We start from the raw sequence: 13357 nt of genomic DNA, 5'->3' as shown, positions 1-13357 counted from the left end.
GGGAAAGAGAAATTCTCAGGTGCCCGAAACAAAAAGAAAACATGAAACCTAAATAATAAGTGCATGAACTGACAGGTCAAAACTGGTATCTGACCTGGATATAGGCCTGTGGAACTTGGGTTTTAATGCCAGTTTAGAACAAAATGTGGCCTTAGGCCTTCATGAATTTAGGAACTGGAAATGAGACCCTAGGTGTATCTGGGGCCCTTCGGGCTGTTCCCTCCATGAATAAAAGGACCTAGGTCATGGAAGAAGCAAGGAAGCATGTCACCCACTCCAGGTTCTAGGTGGGAAAAATAAAATTTAATGAAAAACTGAAACCCCAAGACACATGTAGCTGTATAGTCCAAAATGTGGTAAGGGAATCCCAAGTCAGGAAATTAATGGAAAAATTTAGTCCTAAACCACTGAAAACTCCTTGGCAGAAACCATTGTAAAGCCACTCAACAACCTAGGAATGAGACACTCACAGAAAATAACCTCTGCAGAAGATGAATTCACAAAATGCACAATAACTAATTACAGAGGAAACGTGAGGAAACATTTCACCATGAGGGAAAATCAGTTAACACAATGAAAAGAAGAGCTGAGAGAGTAGAACAATCAAAAGAAGACTAAAAATAACAATATTTAAAATTATTGTAGGGATAAAGGAATAGAATCCATAATGAAAGAACAGAACTCTAAAAAAACCTAGACATATTGAAAAGAACATAAGAGAACTTGAAGGAACTGGTAGTCATTAGATTCAAAATGAAAAACAACCAGATCTGATGCAGAAGAAGAAACAAATAGTGAATTGGGAAATAAATATGCTAAAGGAAATTATAAAGTGATTTTTCAAATATGAAACAGAAGTTAAGAGACATGGAGGATCAAATAATAAGGTCCAATATACTTCCAGTAAGAGGTGTGGAAAAGAAACTGATAATGGTTGAGAATTTTCCAAAATTTAAGAGAGATACGAGTCCTCAGAGTAAGGAAGCACTCCAATTCCTATACACAGTAAATAACAATGAATCCACACCTAGACACACTGTTGTGAAATTACAGAACACCAGAGATTAAAAACAAAATAATAAAAACAACCAGAGGGGGGAAAAGTTGATTACCTACAAAGGAACTAATGAAACCAAAAAACATGTCTTACTAGCAAAACCAGTGGTCAGAAGATAATGGTATACAGTATTGTCAAACAGCTGCTGACAAATCTGTACTCAACTAAACCACTATTCAAGTGTGAGACCAGGGACTTCCCTGGTAGCACAATGGTTAAGAATCCGCCTGCCAATGCAGGCGACACGGGTTCGAGTCCTGGTCCGAAAGATCCCACATGCTCGGAGCAACTAATCCCGTGCAACACAACTACTGAGCCTGCACTCTAGAGCCCGCGTGCCACAACTACTGAAGCCTGTGCGCCTAGAGCCCGTGCTCTGCAACAAGAGAAGCCACTGCAATGAGCAGCCCGCGCACCGCAACGAAGACCCAAGGCAGACAAAAATAAATAAATAAAATTTAAATTTAAAAAAAAGAGTGAGACCAGGGATTTCCCTGGGAAGGACTCAGAGCTTTCACTGCTGGGGCCCAGGTTCAATTTCTGGTCGGGAAACTAAGATCCCACAAGCCACACAGTAGAGCCAAAAAAAAAATACAAAAAAAAAGAGTGAGACCAGACAACAATTACTCAGGACACAGGAAGATAAACACATTTAGCATGCTTGATATAAAGGACATTTAAGAACCCTGTATCCAAAAACAGAAACGGACTCACAGACTCAGAAAATAAACTTATGGTTACCAAAGGGGAAAGGGATGAGGCAAGGAAAAATCAGGAGTTTGGAATTAGCAGATACAAACTACTATATGTGAAAAACAAGGTCCTACTGTATAGCACAGGGAACTATATTCAACATCCTGTAATAAACTATAATGGAAAAGATTATGAAAAAGAATATATTTTTTTAACATCTTTATTGGAGTATAATTGCTTTACAATGCTGTGTTAGCTTCTGCTGTATAACAAAGCGAATCAGCTGTATGTATGCATATATCCCCATATCCCCTCCCTCTTGCACCTCCCTCCCACCCTCCCTATCCCACCCCTCTAGGTGGTCACAAAGCACCAAGCTGATCTCCCTGTGCTATGCAGCTGCTTCCCACTAGCTATCTATTTTACATTTGGTAGTGACATATGTCAATGCTACTCTCTCACTTTGTCCCAGCTTACCCTTCCCCCTCTCCATGCCCTCAAGTCCATTCTCTAAGTCTGCGTCTTTATTCCTGTCCTGTCCTAGGTTCATCATATATTCTTATATATATGTATGTGTGTGTGTATGTGTGTGTGTATGTATATATAAAACTGAATCACTCTGCTGCACACCAGAAACTAACACAAAATGGTAAATCAACTATACTTTAATAAAAAAAAGAACCCTGGGGACTTCCCTGGTGGCGCAGTGGATAAGCCTCCGCGCTCCCAATGCAGGAGGCCTGGGTTCGATCCCTGATCAGGGAACCAAATCCCACATGCATGCCGCAACTAAGAGTTCACATGCCACAACTAAGGAGCCCGCCTGCTGCAACTAAGCAGCCCACAGGCTGCAACTAAGACCCGGTGCACCAAATTAATTAATTAATTTTAAAAAAAAAGAACGCTGTATCCAAAAATGAGAGACTACATTCTTATCAAGCACACATAGAACATTTACATAAACAGGATCATTTATTGAACAAAAAGAACTCTCAACATGTAACAAAGAATAGATATAATGAACAAATAAAATTGGAAATCAGTAATTTAAAAAATACCCAACTCTATCCATCTCATCGTATTCAAGCTATCATTTTGGAGCAAAGGTACTTAACAAAATAAAAAAAAAATCAAATCCAATAATATATAATCATTACCAAGCAGAGTTTACCCCAGGAATGTTAGGTCGGTCTAACATTTGAAAACCAATCAATATAATGGACCATATTAACAGACCAACATAGAAAAATCATATGATTCTATCAATAGATACAGAAAAAAATATTTGATAAAATCCAACATCCATTTCGGATTTAAACTCTCAGCAAGCTAGGAATACAAGGGAACTTCCTCATCCTGACAAATGGCATTTAGAAAACCCTACAGTTAACATCACCTAACAGCATACTTAATGGTGAAAGACTGAATGCTTCCCCTTAAGATCAGGAACAAGGCCAAAATGTCCATTGTCACCACTTCTATTCAATTGTTCTGGAGGTTCCAGTCAGTGCAGTAAGGCAAGAAATAGAAATATAAGGTATCCAGGTTAGAAAGGAAGATGAAAAAATGTCTTTATTCCCAGAAGATACACCATCTATGTAGAAAACCCTATAGAATCTACAAAAAAGGTACTAGAACTGACATAAGTAAGTTTAGCAAGGTTGCAGGCTACAAGGTCAGTATACAAAAACCAATTTTATTTTTATATGAAGGCAATCAACAATTGGAAATTGACATTTCAAAAAAAACCATAATGGAAAAGAATATGAAAAGAATGTATATGTATTTATAACTGAATCACTCTGCTGTACAGCAGAAATGAACACAACATTGTAAATCAACTGTACTTCAATAACATAAAAACAAATAAATAAATAAAAGATAGCATTTACAGAAGCATCAAAAAAAGAGAGATAAATGTGACAAAATATGAGCAAGATGTGTACACTAAAAACTATGAAAGATGGGCTTCTCTGGTGGCGCAGTGATTGAGAGTCCGCATGCTGATGCAGGGGACATGGGTTTGTGCCCCGGTCCGGGAAGATCCCACATGCCGCGAAGCGGCTAGGCCCGTGTGCCATGACCATTGAGCCTGTGTGTCCGGAGCCTGTGCTCCGCAACGGGAGAGGCCACAACAGTGAGAGGCCCGCATACCGCAAAAAAAAAAAAACAACTATAAAAGAATTCTTAGTGATATTAAAGAAAACCTAAGAGCTTCCCTGGTGGCGCAGTGGTTGAGTCCGCCTGCCGATGCAGGGGACACGGGTTCGTGCCCTGGTCTGGGAAGATCCCACATGCCGCAGAGCGGCTGGCCTCATGAGCCATGGCCGCTGAGCCTGCGCGTCAGGAGCCTGTGCTCCGCAACGGGAGAGGCCACAAGAGGCCCGCATACCGCAAAAAAAAAAAAGAAAGAAAACCTAAATACTGAATAAATGGAGACAGACTGTGTTCATGGGTTAGAAGATTCAATATTGTTTAAAATGTCAATTCTCCCGAACTGATTTATAGATTCAATGTAATTCCAATCAAAATACTAAGAGGATTTTTTTTGTAGAAAATGACAAACTGATTCTAAAATTCATATGGAAACGCAAGGGACCTAGAATACAACTTTGAAAATGGAGAACAATTCCCAGCACTTACCCTAAATGATTTCAATATTTATAATAAAGCTACAGTAGTCAAGACAGTATGGTACGGGGTGGGGGGAGGAACCAAGATGGCGGAGTAGAAGGACGTGCTCTCACTCCCTCTTGCGAGAACACCAGAATCACAACTAGCTGCTGGACAATCATCGACAGGAAGACACTGGAACCCACCAAAAAAGGTACCCCACATCCAAAGACAAAGGAGAAGCCACAATGAGACAGTAGGAGGGGCGCAATCACAGTAAAATCAAATCCCATAACTGCTGGGTGGGTGACTCACAGACCACTTATACCACAGAAGTCCACCTACTGGAGTGAAGGTTCTGAGCCCCACGTCAGGCTTCCCAACCTGGGGGTCCGGCAACGGGAGGAGGAATTCCTAAAGAATCAGTCTTTGAAGACTAGTGGGATTTGATTGCAGGACTTCGACAAGCCTCGGGGAAACAGAGACTCCACTCTTGGAGGGCACACACAAAGTAATGTGTGCACAGGGACCCAGGGGAAGGAGCTGTGACCCCAGGGGAGACTGAACCAGACCTACCTGCTAGTGTTGGAGGGTCTCCTGCAGAGGCGAACCAGACCTACCTGCTAGTGTTGGAGGGTCTCCGGCAGAGGTGGGGGGTGGTGGTGGCTCACCATGGGGACAAGGACACTGGCAGCAGAAGTTCTGGGAAGTACTCCTTGACCTGAGCTCTCCCAGAGTCTGTCATTAGCCCCACCAAAGAGCCCAGGTAGGCTCCAGTGTTGGGTTGCCTCAGGCAAAACAACCAACAGGGAGGGAACCCAGCCCCACCCATCAACAGTAAAGTGGATTAAAGTTTTACTGAGCTCTGCCCACCAGAGCAACAGTAAGCTCTACCCACCAGCAGTCCCTCCCATCAAGCCTCTTAGATAGCCTCATCCACCAGAGGGCAGAGAGCAGAAGCAAGAAGAACTACATTCCTGCAGCCTGTGGAACAAAAACCACATTCACAGAAAGACAGACAAGATGAAAAGGCAGAGGTCTATGTACCAGATGAAGGAACAAGATAAAACCCCAGAAAAACAACTAAATGAAGTGGAGATAGGCAACCTTACAGAAAAAGAATTCAGAATAATGATAGTGAAGATGATCCAGGAACTCGGAAACAATGGAGGCAAAGATCCGAGAAGATGCAAGAAATGTTTAACAAAGACCTAGAAGAATTAAAGAACAAACAAACAGAGATGAACAATACAATAACTAAAATAAACTAGAAGGAATCAATAGCAGAATAACTGAGGCAGAAGGACGGATAAGTCACCTGGAAGACAGAATGGTGGAATTCACTGCTGCAGAACAGAATAAAGAAAAAAGAATGAAAAGAAATGAAGACAGCCTAAGAGACCTCTGGGACAACATTAAACGCAACAACATTCACATTATAGGGGTCCCAGAAGGAGAAGAGAGAGAGAAAGGACCACAGGAAATATTTGAAGAGATTATAGTCGAAAAGTTCCTTAACATGGGAAAGGAAACAGCCACCCAAGTCCAGGAAGTGCAGCAAGTCCAATACAGGATAAACCCAAGGAGAAACATGCCGAGACACATAGTAATCAAATTGGCAAAAATTAAAGACAAAGAAAAATTACTGAAAGCAACAAGGAAAAAAATGACAAATGGCATACAAGGGAACTCCCATGAGGTTACCAGCTGATTTCTCAGCAGAAACTCCACAAGCCAGAAGGGAGTGGCATGATACACTTAAAGTGATGAAAGGGAAGAACCTACAACCAAGATTACTCTACCCGGGAGGGATCTCATTCAGATTCAATGGAGAAATCAAAAGCTTTACAGACAAGCAAAGGCTAAGAGAATTCAGCGCTCTACAACAAATGCTAAAGGAACTTCTCTAAGTGGGAAATACAAGAGAAGAAAAGGATCTACAAAAACAAACCCAAAACAATTAAGAAAATGGTGATAGGAACATACATATCGATAATCACCTTAAACGTGAATGGATTAAATGCTCCAACCAAAAGACACAGGCTTGCTGAATGGATACAAAAACAAGATCCATATATATTCTGTCTACAAGAGACCCACTTCAGACCTAGGGACACATACAGACTGAAAGTGAGGGGATGGAGAAAGATAACCCATGCAAATGGAAATCAAAAGAAAGCTGGAGTAGCTATACTCATATCAGATAAAATAGAATTTAAAATAAAGAATGTTACAAGAGACAAGGAAGGACACGACATAATGATCAAGGGATCAATCCAAGAAGAAGATACAACAATTATAAATATATATGCACCCAACATAGGAGCACCTCAATACCTAAGGCATCTGCTAACAGCTATAAAAGAGGAAATCAACAGTAACACAATAACAGTGGGGGACTTTAATACCTCACTTACACCAATGGACAGATCACCCAAAATGAAAATACATAAGGAAACAGAAGCTTTAAATGACACAATATACCGGATAGATTTAATCGATATTTATAGGACACTCCATCCAAAAACAACAGATTACACTTTCTTCTCAAGTGCGCACGGAACATTCTCCAAGACAGATCACATATTAGGTCACAAATCAGGCCACAGTAAATTTAAGAAAATTGAAATCACATCAAGCATCTTTTCTGATCGCAACGCTATGAGATTAGAAATGAATTACAGGGGAAAAAAAGGTAAAAAACACAAACACATGGAGGCTAAACAATACGTTACTAAATAACCAAGAGATCACTGAAGAAATCAAAGAGGAAATCAAAAAATACCTACAGACAAATGACAATGAAAACACAATGATCCAAAACCTATGGGATGCAGCAAAAGCAGTTCTAAGAGGGAAGTTTAGAGCTATACAAGCCTACCTCAAGAAACAAGAAAAATCTCAAGTAAACAATCTAACTTTACACCTAAAGGAACTAGAGAAAGAAGAACAAACAAAACCCAAAGTTAGCAGAAGGAAAGAAATCATCAAGATCAGAGCAGAAATAAATGAAATAGAAACAAAGAAAACAATAGCAAAGATCAATAAAACTAAAAGCTGGTTCTTTGAGAAGATAAACAAAATTGATAAACCATTAGCTAGACTGATCAAGAAAAAGAGGGAGAGGACTCAAATCAATAAAATTAGAAATGAAAAAGGAGAAGTAATAACTGACACTGCAGAAATACAAAAGATCATGAGAGGGCTTCCCTGGTGGCACAGTGGTTAATAATCTGCCTGCCAATGCAGGGGACACGGGTTTGAGTCCTGGTCTGGGAAGATCCCACATGCCGTGGAGCAACTAAGCCCGTGAGCCACAACTACTGAGCCTGCGCGTCTGGAGCCTGTGCTCCACAACGGGAGAGGCTGCGACAGTGAGAGGCCCGCACACCACGATGAAGAGTGGCCTCCGCTTGCCGCAACTGGAGAAAGCCCTCACACAGAAACGAAGACCCAACACAGCCAAAAATAAATTAATTAATTAAAAATCATGTGAGATTACTACAAGCAACTCTATGCCAATAAAATGGACAACCTGGAAGAAATGGACAAATTCTTAGAAAGGTATAACCTTCCAAGACTGAACCAGGAAGAAATAGAAAATATGAACAGACCAATCACAAGTAATGAAATTGAAACGGTGATTGAAAATCTTGCAACAAACAAAAGTCCAGAACCAGATGGCTTCACAGGTTAATTCTATCAAACATTTAGAGAAGAGCTAACATCCATCCTTCTCAAACTATTCCAAAACATTGCAGAGGAAGGTACACTCCCAAACTCATTCTATGAGGCCACCATCACCCTGATACCAAAACCAGACAAAGCTACTACAGAAAAAGAAAGTTACAGACCAATATCACTGATGAATATAGATACAAAAATCCTCAACAAAATACTAGCAAACACAATCCAACAACACATTAAAAGGATCATACACCATGATCAAGTGGGATTTATCCCAGGGATGCAAAGATTCTTCAATATAAGCAAATCAATCAATGTGATCCACCATACTGACAAACTGAAGAAGAAAAACCACATGATCATCTCAATAGATGCAGAAAAACCTTTTGACAAAATCCAACACCCATTTATGATAAAAAAAACTCTCCAGAAAGTGGGCATAGAGGGAACCTACCTCAACATAATAAAGGCCATATACGACAAACCCACAGCAAACATTCTCAATGGTGAAAAACTGAAAGCATTTCCTCTAAGATGAAGAACAAGACAAGGATATCCACTCTCACCACTATTATTCAACATAGTTTTGGAAGTCCTAGCCACGGCAATCAGAGAAGAAAAGGAAATAAAAGGAATACAGACTGGAAAAGAAGAAGTAAAACTGTCACTGTCTGCAAATGACATGATACTATACATAGAGAATCCTAAAAATGCCACCAGAAAACTCTAGAGCTAATCAATGAATTTGGTAAAGTTGCAAGATACAAAATTAAGGCACAGAAACCTCTTGCATTCCTATACACTAATGATGAAAAATCTGAAAAATAAATTATGGAAACACTCCCATTTACCACTGCAACAAAAAGAATAAAATACCTAGGAATAAACCTACCTAGGGAAACAAAAGACCTGTATGCAGAAAACTATAAGACACTGATGAAAGAAATTAAAGATGATACCAACAGATGGAAAGATATACCATGTTCTTGGATTGGAAGAATCAATATTGTGAAAATGACACTACTACCCAAAGCAACCTACAGATTCAATGCAATCCCTATCAAATTACCAATGGCATTTTTTAAGGAACTAGAACAAATCATCTCAAAATTTGTATGGAGACACAAAAGACCCCAAATAGCCAAAGCAGTCTTGAGGGAAAAAAAACGGAGCTGGAGGAATCAGACTCCCTGACTTCAGACTATACTACAAAGCTACAGTAATCAAGACAATGTGGTACTGGCACAAAAACAGAAACATACATCAGTGGAACAGGATAGAAAGCCCAGAGATAAACCCACACACCTATGGTCAACTAATCTCTGACAAAGGAGGCAAAGATATACAATGGAGAAAAGACAGTCTCTTCAATAAGTGGTGCTGGGAAAACTGGACAGCTACATGTAAAAGAATGAAATTAGAACACTCCCTAACACCATACACAAAAATAAACTCAAAATGGATTCGAGACCTAAATGTAAGACCGGACACTATAAAACTCTTAGAGGAAAACATAGGAAAAACACTCTTTGGCATAAATCACAGGAAGATCTTTTTTGATCCACTTCCTAGAGTAATGGAAATAAAAACAAAAATAAACAAATGGGACCTAATGAAACTCTAAAGCTTTTGCACAGCAAAGGAAACCATAAACAAGATGAAAAGACAACCCTCAGAATGGGAGAAAATATTCACAAACAAATCAATGGACAAAGGATTAATCTCCAAAATATATAAACAGTTCATGCAGCTCAATATTAAAGAAACAAACAACCCAATCCAAAAATGGGCAGAAGACCTAAATAGACATTTCTCCAAAGGAGACATACAGATGGCCAAGAAGCACATGAAAAGCTGCTCAACATCACTAATTATTAGAGAAATGCAAATCAAAACTACAACGAGGTATCACCTCACACCAGTTAGAATGGGCATCAGCAGAAAAATCTACAAACAACAAATGCTGGAGAGGGAAACAAATGCTGGAAAAGGGAACCCTCCTGCACTGTTGGTGGGAATGTAAATTGATACAGCCACTGTGGAGAACAGTATGGAGGTTCCTTAAAAAACTAAAAATAGAATTACCATATGACCCAGCAATCCCACTACTGGGCATATACCCAGAGAAAACCATAATTCAAAAAGACACATGCACTCCAATGTTCATTGCAGCACTGTTTACAATAGCCAGGTCATGGAAGCAACCTAAATGCCCTTCAACAGACGAATGGATAAAGAAGTTGTAGTACATATATACAGTGGAATATTGCTCAGCCATAAAAAGGAATGAAATTGAGTCATTTATCGAGATGTGGATGGATCTAGAGACTGTCATACAGAGTGAAGTAAGTCAGAAAGCAAAAAACAAATATCGTATATTAACGCATATATGTGGAACCTAGAAAAATGGTACAGATGAACCAGTTCTCAGGGCAGAAGTTGAGACACAGATATAGATAACAAACATATGGACACCAAGGGGGGAAAACCGCGGTGGGGTGGGGATGGTGGTGTGATGAATTGGGCAATTGGGATTGACATGTATACACTGATGTGTATAAAACTGATGACTAATAAGAACCAGCAGTATACAAAAACAAACCAAAAAAACAACTAAAACTAAACTTTCTTTGGGTTATCTGTATGGAAATATGTTAATATAAATGTTTCAGACATTACATGAAATTTCTAAAAATCTTATATGTTCTGGTATAATGTTATAAGTCATAATTCTAGTTATTACTTTAAAATGTATACCTCAGAAGTAACTAAATTTCCTTGTCAATTGCATTATTATGAACTTTCATCAAATCTTTAACCGTGGTCATTTTTAAGTCTTTTATCATTTACAGACCGTTCTGGGTGTACTCTGATGCTTTTGCAAAAATGTTCCTATAAAAGGGTTTCATCTTCAAGGAATTCATGGAAAAGTCTCTGACAAGTACAGGTTTCTGGTAAGTGACTATACTGCTGAACTGAATGAATAAGCATTTTCAGAACTCTAACGGAAAACTGATGAACTCATAAAAGTGCTAACAAAAGATCAAGATGAAAAATAAAATTAATTACATGGGACTGAGTGAACTGATGAGGATGATTATAATTTTTGTGACTTTCTGTTTGAATTTTAAAAAAAAATCCCACAAGGACACAGAGGCAAAAAATATACAAATCAATTTTCACTGCAAAGAAAAGGAGCTGTTACAGTGGAGGATTCCTGGACTGAATGTCAATATTATGACATAGTATGAGTGTGTTTCGTGTTTGGTAATTGCAATCATTGTTGCTTTTGTTGTGGTCATCCATTTACAATGCTTGGTGTCAGTTTATTTATCTCTTGTAAAAATAAAACACTGTGTGTGTGTGTGTGTGTGTGTGTGTGTGTGTGTGTGTGTGTGTGTGTGTGAGTTGTGGGGGGGGGAAAACGAGACAGAATATCTTCATGACTTTGGAATAGGCAAACATTTCTTAAACAGGACACAAAGCATTAATCATATTTGAAAAGTCGATAAACTGGACATCATTAAAACTTAAATTATGTTATTCAAAAAATACCAATTAAAAGTATAAAGACAAAAAAAAAGAAGTAGGAAAATTAAAAAAGGAAAGCGTATTTTAAAAACTTGGCCTATGAAAAACCAAATCTCTTACGCAGATATAAGTAAAAAGTTTAAGCCATCTGAGCAATTCACGGTAACTAATACCATTCACCAGAAACACAATTTGCATCCAACTGTTCTTTATAAACTAGTGAGTTTTGCATTATCATTCCTGTCTCATGGCTAAAATTTAAAAGCAAAGCTGTAAGATCTCTGTTTGTATCTGCCTGTATTTTTATATATGTCTATGTATGTATGTAATAAATTTGTGATTTTTTTCTACCTGCAAAAAAAAAAAAAAAAGACAGTACAGTATTGGTGTAAAGGTAGACAAACATATTAATGGAAGAGAAGAGAGAATCCAGACTTCGAAGGAATTCCCCAACTAACAGCAATTACTCATGGGACTGGGAGTAAGGATGAAAGAAGACACATATACATAACTTTCAATGACTTACTTTAAAAAGTGAGAAATAGTTCATGCTCTCCTTACGGGATGAGGCAGTGTTAACTACCACCAGCAGGTACATGAGGGCCGCTGGCATGACCCTGGCACACAGCTGGGCCACAGCCGATGACAGTTCCTTCCTTCCATCACCCTTTTTCCTTTTCACATCACTGCAGCCATTTATTTATTATGTGCACATTAAGGTATTATTCTGATTACATTTCTCGTGTGGTTTTTAATTAGAAAATGTATCCAAAAGCAGAACAGCACAGATATATACAGATTTAAAAACATAAAGAATAAAGAGATTAATGATAAGGCAAATGTGGCTATCAGGGTGGATGTTGCAAACCAAACAGAAACCACTATCTTACAAACTTTTCCTATAAACACAACCGTGAGTCCTCAGCACCTGGAATACTGGGTGCAGTGCTGATGGCTTTAGTAGAAGAAAGATGTCATGACCTGGAGAAGGTCCAAGGAAAGGCGGCTAAAAAGATCCAGAGAACAGGGAGCCCGTCATGCGAGGAGAAGCTGGAAGGATTAGGACCCTGCGGCGGGGATAAGTAAAGCTACGACTGCAGTCATTTTGAAGTATGGCCAACGCATTAAGTGGTTCAGGGAAGAACAGGATAATTATACCTTGTACACAAAATTGCACAATCCCAGCAGAAAAGACGACCCCCCACCCCAAGATATCTGGGGGCTAGTTTGGGAGAAACAGGAAATCCCACACTACAGTAGGAAGTAAACTCGGGGCACCGACCGTAAGGAGGCCACGTGGAGAGAGCTCCGTGCAGGTGGTGAGGACAGAGCAGCGCCCCCGGGATTGGGAGTCCTGGCGTGGGGAGGGTCGGGGGGAAGGCGGTGGCCGCCCCGCCTTGGCCAGTCTGTTTCCTCACCATCAACCTCTGATCCCCTGAGATAAGCTGAGCGAGTGTCTGCTCTCACAGTTCAAAGAGCGCAAACTGAAACTGGAAACAGGAACCCATTCATGCACAAGTCACACAAATTCAGGGCTGGGCTGTCAAAGGAGACGGAAAGCGCTGCCAGTCTGTGTAGCCTCACTCAAACCTCTCCAGCACCAGCATCCACTCTGGACACACTGAGGAGGTCCCAGTGTTGTCACTCTCCATCTCAGTCTGCAAAGGATAAAAATGACACCTCCTCCGTGTGTCCAAAACGGATGCTGACGCAGGGCGGCAGCTTAGATCCTGGGACCCTGGGTATCCCTGCTGAAACCCTCCATGAACCATCAAG

The 13357-nt window shown here is 39.8% G+C and overlaps 1 protein-coding gene across 1 annotated transcript in view; it reads right to left on the bottom strand.

Annotated features, from left to right (window-relative positions):
- Nucleotides 1–13357, bottom strand: part of CEP164 (centrosomal protein 164) — a 71238-nt gene that overhangs the window by 47248 nt on the left and 10633 nt on the right. The gene's annotated exons all lie outside the window — the stretch shown is intronic.

The sequence above is a fragment of the Lipotes vexillifer genome, unplaced genomic scaffold (genome assembly GCF_000442215.2).
Source record: "Lipotes vexillifer unplaced genomic scaffold, Lipotes_vexillifer_v1.1 scaffold1634, whole genome shotgun sequence".
NCBI lineage: Eukaryota > Metazoa > Chordata > Mammalia > Artiodactyla > Lipotidae > Lipotes > Lipotes vexillifer.
This window is presented reverse-complemented; position numbering and strand designations above follow the sequence as displayed.